This window comes from Gossypium raimondii, chromosome 2 (assembly GCF_025698545.1).
Source record: "Gossypium raimondii isolate GPD5lz chromosome 2, ASM2569854v1, whole genome shotgun sequence".
Classification (NCBI taxonomy): domain Eukaryota; kingdom Viridiplantae; phylum Streptophyta; class Magnoliopsida; order Malvales; family Malvaceae; genus Gossypium; species Gossypium raimondii.
In genome coordinates, this window is record NC_068566.1 from 5,605,780 (window position 1) to 5,613,868 (window position 8,089).

Here is an 8,089-nt window from a genome sequence, read left to right on the forward strand (position 1 = left end):
ATATGTAAAAAAGAGAATTGGGCTAAAAGCCACTACAAAAAAAGGACTAAGGAAAGAAAACAAATCGGGCTTCAACAAGCCCATCATGACCAAAATAAACAAAATTTTGAAAATAAAGCTCATCCTATACCAGTCAAATCAAAAAAGCTGGACACCATTAATTATCGTCTTTTCAAATCCACCGTCCAGTCATAAAGATAGTAGGTTACCAATTTATTGCTTTGTCTCTGCTATCCTTTAATGAAAAACTTTCCCCTTTCTTCAATCTGGAGGATATGGCCAAAGATTTCCTACCGTTCTCCGAACCGCTTCTGGGACTTCCTTCTCCAGGTAAAAACTTTCTCCTCTTCTAAGAGCCTCATTTGCTATAGTATGGGCATAAATATTCTGTTCTTTGGGAATGAAAGTAAACTCGATCTCCTGGAACCTGTTTTTTAGACTTTGGATATCTGTGATAATTGCTCCAATGACTGATTTATCTGAGAAGAAGCTTTGGCATTTCTTGATAACAGTTTTGGAGTCTCCTAAAACGGTTAATTTATTGACTCCCAGTCTAATCCCTAATTTTATTACCTGTAATCCTGCATATGCCTCTACTGTGAATGGATCTGCGATGTTGGAGTGAATGACTGCCTGTGATGCAAGAATCTCTTTGTTCTCGTTCCGTACTATTATACCGGAAGCTGATCTAAACCCCAGGCGTTCGTAAGCTGCATCGAAATGAATGGAGGTCCATCCCTTTTTGTATATCTGTTGGAGATTGCCAGATGAATGGAGAGTAAGATTTCTTACTTTTGTTACTGCAAGTTCTGTAATATAGACACTGATTTTCCTTGCTATTTTTGATCCTGACATGAGTCTTTTTCCATAAACGAGATGATTTCTGCTAAACCAAATGAACCAAAGGCTACAGCAAAAAAGTTGAAGCTGCTCTTCATTACCTCGATCAAAAACCCAGGTAAGCTATCCCCACATGTTATGTATACTCTGATTCAGCACCCACGATAAATCTAACTGATTCCAAACTTCCATTGATCTAGGGCACTCAATAAAAATATGCCAGCTATTTTCTTCAGCAGAACCGCACCTGGGGCAAAGAGTGTTTATCACTACCCTCTTTATTTTGAGATTGACAAAGGAAGGGATAAAATCCCAAGAAATCCTCCAAATTGTCATCTAAATTTTTGTAGGGATATGTAACTTCCATAATTTGTTGTAAAAAGTTTTTGTCTCGGTCTGTAATAATAAATCATTAGGATCCAGATTAGAACCATGTAATAGTTTATAGGCACTCCTCACCGAGAACTCCCCTGTCGGTTCTCCTCTCCAAACTTGAAGATCTTCTTGTTCTGTCTCCTCAAGAGGGATTTTTAATATTTGCTCCGCAACATCTGGTTGAAAGGTATTTCTTATCGCTCTGCTTCTCCAGCTCCTGCTAATTGGCTCAACTAAATCTGAGACTAATTCAACATTGTCATTGTCTTCTTGAATCGTGATTTTGTCAGCTGCAATCCCCGGTATCCATGAATCTCTCCGTATGGAAATTTGATCACCTCTCCCCACCCTCCAACAGCGTCCATTATTAAGAAGTCCTCTCGCAGCCCATATACTTTTCCAGGTAAAAGAAGGTAGATTCCCCAACTGAGCTTTATAGAAATCTGAATTGGAAAAATACTTTGCTTTCAAAACACGAGCCAATAAATAATTCGGATAATTAATAAGACGTCATCCCTGCTTCGCTAATAATGCAACGTTAAATTTAGCAAAATCACGAAAACCGAGACCACCATATTCTTTTAATAGACATAAATCCTTCCAAGTGCACCAGTGGATACCTTTTTTATTAAGTCTCTTTTGCCACCAGAAGTTGGCTATTATTCTATCCAAATCTGTACAGAGCGTCTTAGGGAGTAGGAAACAAGCCATCGAGTATGTTGGGATAGCTTGTAGAACTGCCTTGATAAACACTTCCTTTCCTCCTTGTGAGAGATATCTAATACTCCAACTGTTGATTTTTTGCTTGAGTCTATCTTTCAAGTTTTGAAAAGATAATCTCTTTCTTTTCCCCACCATACTAGGAAGTCCTAGATATTGCTCAAAATCATTAGCTCTTCTGACTCCAAGGATCTGTGAAACAACACTCCTTTCACTCTCATTTGTATTAGTACTGAAGAAAAAAGTCGATTTTTCAAAATTCACACGCTGCCCAGAACTTGTCTCGTATTCTTGCAGTATTTGTTTTAATGAATGTGCTCCCCTATCCGTAGCTTCAGCAAATAAAATACAATCATCTGTAAATAATAAATGGGAGATAGTCGGCCATCTTCGACTTACTTTAACACCTTTTAAAACATTTTCCTCTTCTGCTAACCTCATTAGACTTGAGAGTCCTTCTCCACAAATAAGGAATAAAAATGGACTTAGAGGATCCCCTTGCCTAAGACCTCTCGATGGGAGAAACGTTTGGCCGATATTTCCATTGAAACTCACAGAGTAAGAGACTGAAGAGACACAAGTCAGTACTAAATCAATCCATCCTGGGTCAAAACCCATTTTTTCCATTACTCCTCTAACAAACTCCCATTCAACCCTATCATATGCCTTACTCATGTCCAGTTTAAGAGCCATGAATCCTTTTTTCCCCAATCTCTTCAGTTTCAAAGTGTGTAGAATTTCATAAGCAAGTAACACATTATCAGAAATTAGCCTTCCTGGAACAAAAGCACTCTGAGCTAAATCAATACATTTATGAATTAACCCTCGTAGCCTATTCGCAATGACTTTAGCAATCAGTTTGTAAATCACATTACATAAACTAATAGGTCTAAAATGGGTAACGCTTGAGGGATTTTGGATTTTTGGGATGAGCACAATATTTGTTTTATTAATTGATTGGAACTCCATACCTTCGTTTAATCTTTGGAGAAAAAAATTGGAGATGTCATCCCCAACAATTGACCAACACTTTTGATAGAATAAGGCTGAGAAACCATCCTCTCCCGGTGCTTTTGTAGGCCCCATTCCTGAAAGAGCTTCCCGAATTTCCTCCTTTGTGAACCTTGCATTCAGTTTAATGTTATCTTCCTCAGAAATACACCTTCTAATACCTATCAAGATATTCTCAAAGTTATGTTGCCCTCCTGTTGAAAACAATCGTAAAAAGTACGATCTGGCAATTTCCTCCATATCCTTCCATTCTTCAGTTGCCCTGCCATCTTCACCCTGCAACTTGTGGATTCTGTTTTGCTTCCTTCGTTGCGATGCTTGTTTATGAAAGAAACTTGTATTTCTGTCTCCCATTTTTAACCAATTAATTCTGGCCCTCTATTCCCAATAGCTTTCATCCTTTTCAATTTCTAAGTTCAGATGGATTTTTGTGTCAATAATCTCTGTCAAGTTCTCTTCACTTCTATCTGCATCAAGCAACGTTTCTAATTTTGACAATAAGACCTCCTTTGTCATCCTTTTATTCTGTTGGAACTGGACACTCCACCTTTGTAACCCTCGTTTTAAATTTTCCAGCTTCTGCATAAGGTCTCCTGTTGAGTTTTCCCAAATACTTTTAGTCTCATCCAAGAAAGTATATTCCAAAATCCACCATGCTTCAAACCTGAACCTCTGATCTGCTATCCTTTTAACTCTCTGATCCGTATCAATGAGAAGTGGACAATGGTCTGAGAAAGAATGAGGGAGGTGTTGAATAATAAAATTTGGAAATAAATCACTCCATCGTTCTATTGCTACTCTTCTGTCTAATCTTTCTTGGATATTAGTTTCTGGCAGATTTCCCTTCTCCCACGTAAACCTCCTACCTGAATAACCCAAATCCACTAAACAACAATCTTCCAAGGCCTTCCGAAATGCTTCCATTCTTCTTTCTTCTCTAGGTAGACCACCTTTCTTCTCGAAACTATATAAGATTTCATTAAAATCCCCACAAACCAGCCATGGGTCATCTCCCTGGTTTCTTAATTGTCGCAACAAGTTCCATGATTCCTCCCTATCATATGAATAAGGGGAACCATAAAAACCTGTAAATCTCCACTTTTCTCCATCTCATTCTTCCTCAATGATCACATCAATATGTCTATTTGAAAAACTCTGTAGTGCAATACTAGTGTTCCCTCTCCATGCTAAACAAAGTCCTCCTATAGATCCAATTGAATCCACATCAATTCCAAAGTGAAATCCACAACTTCTTCGAATTTTTTCCATTCTTTTTTGTTTATTTTGTCTCCATTAAGAAGATCACTTGGGGATAGTGTTTCTTCAGCGAGTGCCAAAGTCGATGAACTGTTCGAGGATTCCCCAAACCTCAGACATTCCAACTTAGTATTTTCATTGCGATCGATCGGCTTGCCTCTTGACATCCGCCGATAATAAATGATTGAATCCTTGTACTTTCCTATCTCTCCTTTCCATCTCCCTACTATTCTCAATATCCTTTCTCCCTCTCTTTTTTCCCTCTTCTCCAATAATCATCTCATTCTCCAACTCCTGTTCTATAGCCATTTGACTATAATCATTTAAAGGTCTAACCCTTTCTATTTGTGAGGAGAACCCATTACCTTCCAGATTAAAACCTAAAATAGGATCAACACTTCCCCTAAAAGTTCCTACGTTTCCCCTTTCATTATTTCCTCCACTCATTCCTCCCCCAGAACCTCCTTCCTCCCGTAACCATACACTCCTCATTGCTTGGGCTCTTCTTGATTGTGCACGCAGAGATAAATCCCATCCCATCACATCAACTTCAACCCCTGCCTCCATTTTTTCCTCACAAAAGGAGTCATTATGTCCCAAGACGGCCACAGTAGAAACAAAAAAGAGTCAATCTTTCGTACTTAAATCTAACATAAGAGCACTTGTTTTTAAACATAACCTGCTTTTTCCTTTTGATAGGGTGCTGAACGTCAACTTGAACTCTTATCCTCATGAAATTCATATTTTCTTTCCCCTAACTAGATCCATCGTATTCTTGAAAAATTCCAATAAAATTCCCTAACTGCATTGCTAATTTATCAGAATAAAACCCAATAGGCACATCATGTATTTGAACCCAAAAAGGTGATGAGGTTAGAAGAACTTTTAGTGGATCTTCCCCCCTTGTAACTTGTGTAAAATTAGTAGATGATTAATGAATGTCCAATGAGCCCATTTAATAACTCTTTCCATGTCAATAACATGGAAAAACTTAAACAAGTACCTTTTTTCCCCCAGATCTCTAATTTGAACACCCTTGACCGGATGCCAAAGATTAGCCATTGTGCTTTTCATTGCTGGATAATGGATGATACTGGCTGTAAGAAAACAACCAACCAAACTAAGAGATTCTTCATTATTAATTAAATCTGATTCACCTTGTGCTTGCAGGATCTCTTCTTCTTCTTCATCAAGAGATAAACCCGCAAATTCTGATTCCATGGATGTTGTACTCGAAGCCTCCGTTAAAGACATCACTTCAAATAAATGGAGATGAGCGCCGCCAGAAGAAAACCAGAAGAAAAAACTTGCCAGAGAGGCAAACAGAGACGTGCTAGGGTAGCAGACTTTTTTAATTATTAAACTCATTCAAAAACCTAGTAAATTTATATATATATATATAGTTTCAATTAAAATTATTTATACCAACAAATGTTGGGTATATTGTACTTTCAAAGAGAGATGCAAAATTAAACATTTAAAAAATTAACATTATTAGGAGAAGAAACTACAAACCCTGAAAAATAATATAAAGAAAAATTACTACAAATACTAAATTAAATAATTAAATAGATATCACACACCTAATTTTTAAAAGGTAAACTCGAACCAAAACGAGTGTTTACCAACACAAATGAAGCCTCGTTGAATAAGATTTAGACATTTACAAATTTAAATAAAATATTATATAATCAATTAAATTTTAACTTAATTGGCATTAAATCTAGAAAGACGTAAATTCAAATACTTTAAAAGACATTAATAAAATGGAGTACATATGATACGAACTATTATGAAATTAATGTTAAAAAAGTTATTATATAAAGTTTTACATTTCATTGCTATTTTCGAAAATTCAACTTTAGCAGGCGATAATTTGGGTCGCCCAACCTGGCCCGACAAAATTATCTTTACTTTTTCAAAGACAAAATTGTCATTAAAAAAGATAGAATTAAACAAACAAATAGCATAATTTTTTTATAGAACTCAAATAGCAAACAATCACTATTTAAATATCTAAATCTACAGATATGTAAGCACGCGAAAATCAGTTTAGATTGTAATCATGTGAAAACACACAAGAAAACGACAAGGTTTTCTCAACACAGTGCACGCTTTTAAATAAACCCTTGGTGCTCCTTGAAATCGGACTCGAATAAGGTTAATCTTAAATTGTAAAAATAGATGAAGGTATTGTTTTTTTAAATAAATAGTTGGGCTTTGTTTTTCTTATTGATCCAAAAACCAACAAAAACTAAACAATACAGATACAGGTCTAAAAACATAGTCTAAAAAAACTAAAACGAAACCGTAATTGAAAACAGAAAAAACAGAGAGATTACACAAAAACCAAAACAGGAAGAATCTCGAAGCAATAAGGTACCGACCCTTACACCCAATCAAATGCATTGTTTTATTCCCCGTCTCAAAAGGTCTTCAATGTTCATAATTGACGGTTTCACAAAAAACGAAGGAGCATCCAACAGATAGACCAAACGTCTGAAAAAAACTCCTTACCCCCATTCAATTTCCTTCCCCTCCTCTTTCAATCCGTTTCTCTTGGCCTCCCCTCACCCTTCTGGTATCAACAGTAAAAAAAAACGTTCCCTTCTAGGTAAATTAATTTCCCCACTTTTAGCTTTTCTGTCGCAAGAACATGAACAAATTCATTTGCTAATCTTGGAACATGATTGAAGCTGATTTCTTGAAAATTATTCTTCATTTGTTGAATATTTCTAATGTAAACACCAATAAATGATTTATCAAATTCCAAAGACTTACATTTCTTAACTGTTGTTAATGAATCCCTTTCAATAATGACTCGGCTCCATTCCTTTATCAACACCCACACTCACCACCAGGTGACATGCTAAAGCTTCAGCAACGAAGGCAATTGCTACTCTCTCATGGAAACTCAAACAAGTGAAGAGTATTATTCCACCCTCATCCCTAGCAACCACTCCTGACGCCGATCAAAAACTCCGGCCATCAAAAGCACCATCAAAGTTTATTTTGATGACTGAACTCGTCGGAGTTATCCAAGTAACAATTTCCTTACTCTTTGTACATATATATTTCTCCAACCTTTCAAGTTCTCCTATATAGCTAGAAATAAAATTTGCAATGTTTTTACCTGTAATGACTTTCTTTTCATGAATCCTTCTGTTTCTGTCCTTCCAAATAGCCCAAAGTGCACAGTAAAGTAACTTCCTCAGATGGGTGGTACAAGATTCAAATATCCAAGTAAGCCATTGTTTAAACTCTAGACCCTAGTTATTCAAAACTTGCAAATAGTTTAACTTTGACTAAACATCAACTGTTATAGGACATTGTTGGAATAGATGATCTATTGATTCGTCCTCACCTCTACACCGATGGCAGCAAGTATTTGCGATTAACTTCTTAGAATTTAAGTTAGCAAACGTAGGTAGATAGTTCCAAGAAATCCTCCAGAATGTAATTTTAATTTTTCCCGGGAGGTCTAGTTTCCATAAGAGCTTATAGAAATCACTAGATCATGTCTGTAATGCAGAAGTACTAGGATCCTCCAAATTTTATGTAATAGTTTGTAGGTGCTATGAATCGAGAACCCCCCGAAGGCTCCCCACCCCAGATCAGAAAATCCTCATGGGCGTCCTGAGCAAGCGAAATCCGAAGAATATGATCAGCATTCGACTGCATGAAGGTATCTAATCCCTGCTTCTAATTTCAATCATTAGAATCATTTAACTCCGACACCATTAAATTATGCAAAATTTGACTATTACTAGACACTCTAAAATTTGCATTACCAGGAATCCATGCATCGTCAAATACAGAGATTTTATTCCCCAAACCCACACGCCAACATAATCCCTCCTTCCAAACCCCTTTAGCCGCCCAAAAT

General features: G+C 36.6%; 2 long non-coding RNA genes across 3 annotated transcripts; both read left to right on the forward strand.

Annotated features, from left to right (window-relative positions):
* Positions 1–229: 229 nt before the first annotated feature.
* On the forward strand, positions 230–5,661 carry LOC128035484 (uncharacterized). 2 transcript variants are annotated; one of them, XR_008191931.1, is made up of 5 exons: positions 230–778; positions 877–958; positions 1,041–1,402; positions 1,506–1,628; positions 5,374–5,661. It is a non-coding gene; the product is annotated as an uncharacterized LOC128035484 (long non-coding RNA). The 2 variants fall into 2 exon arrangements; XR_008191932.1 differs by having other exon boundaries at positions 1,506–1,618.
* An 870-nt stretch (positions 5,662–6,531) lies between these two features.
* On the forward strand, positions 6,532–7,815 carry LOC128034618 (uncharacterized). Its single transcript, XR_008190726.1, has 4 exons — positions 6,532–6,817; positions 7,065–7,245; positions 7,388–7,446; positions 7,529–7,815. It is a non-coding gene; the product is annotated as an uncharacterized LOC128034618 (long non-coding RNA).
* The last annotated feature ends 274 nt before the right edge of the window (positions 7,816–8,089 follow it).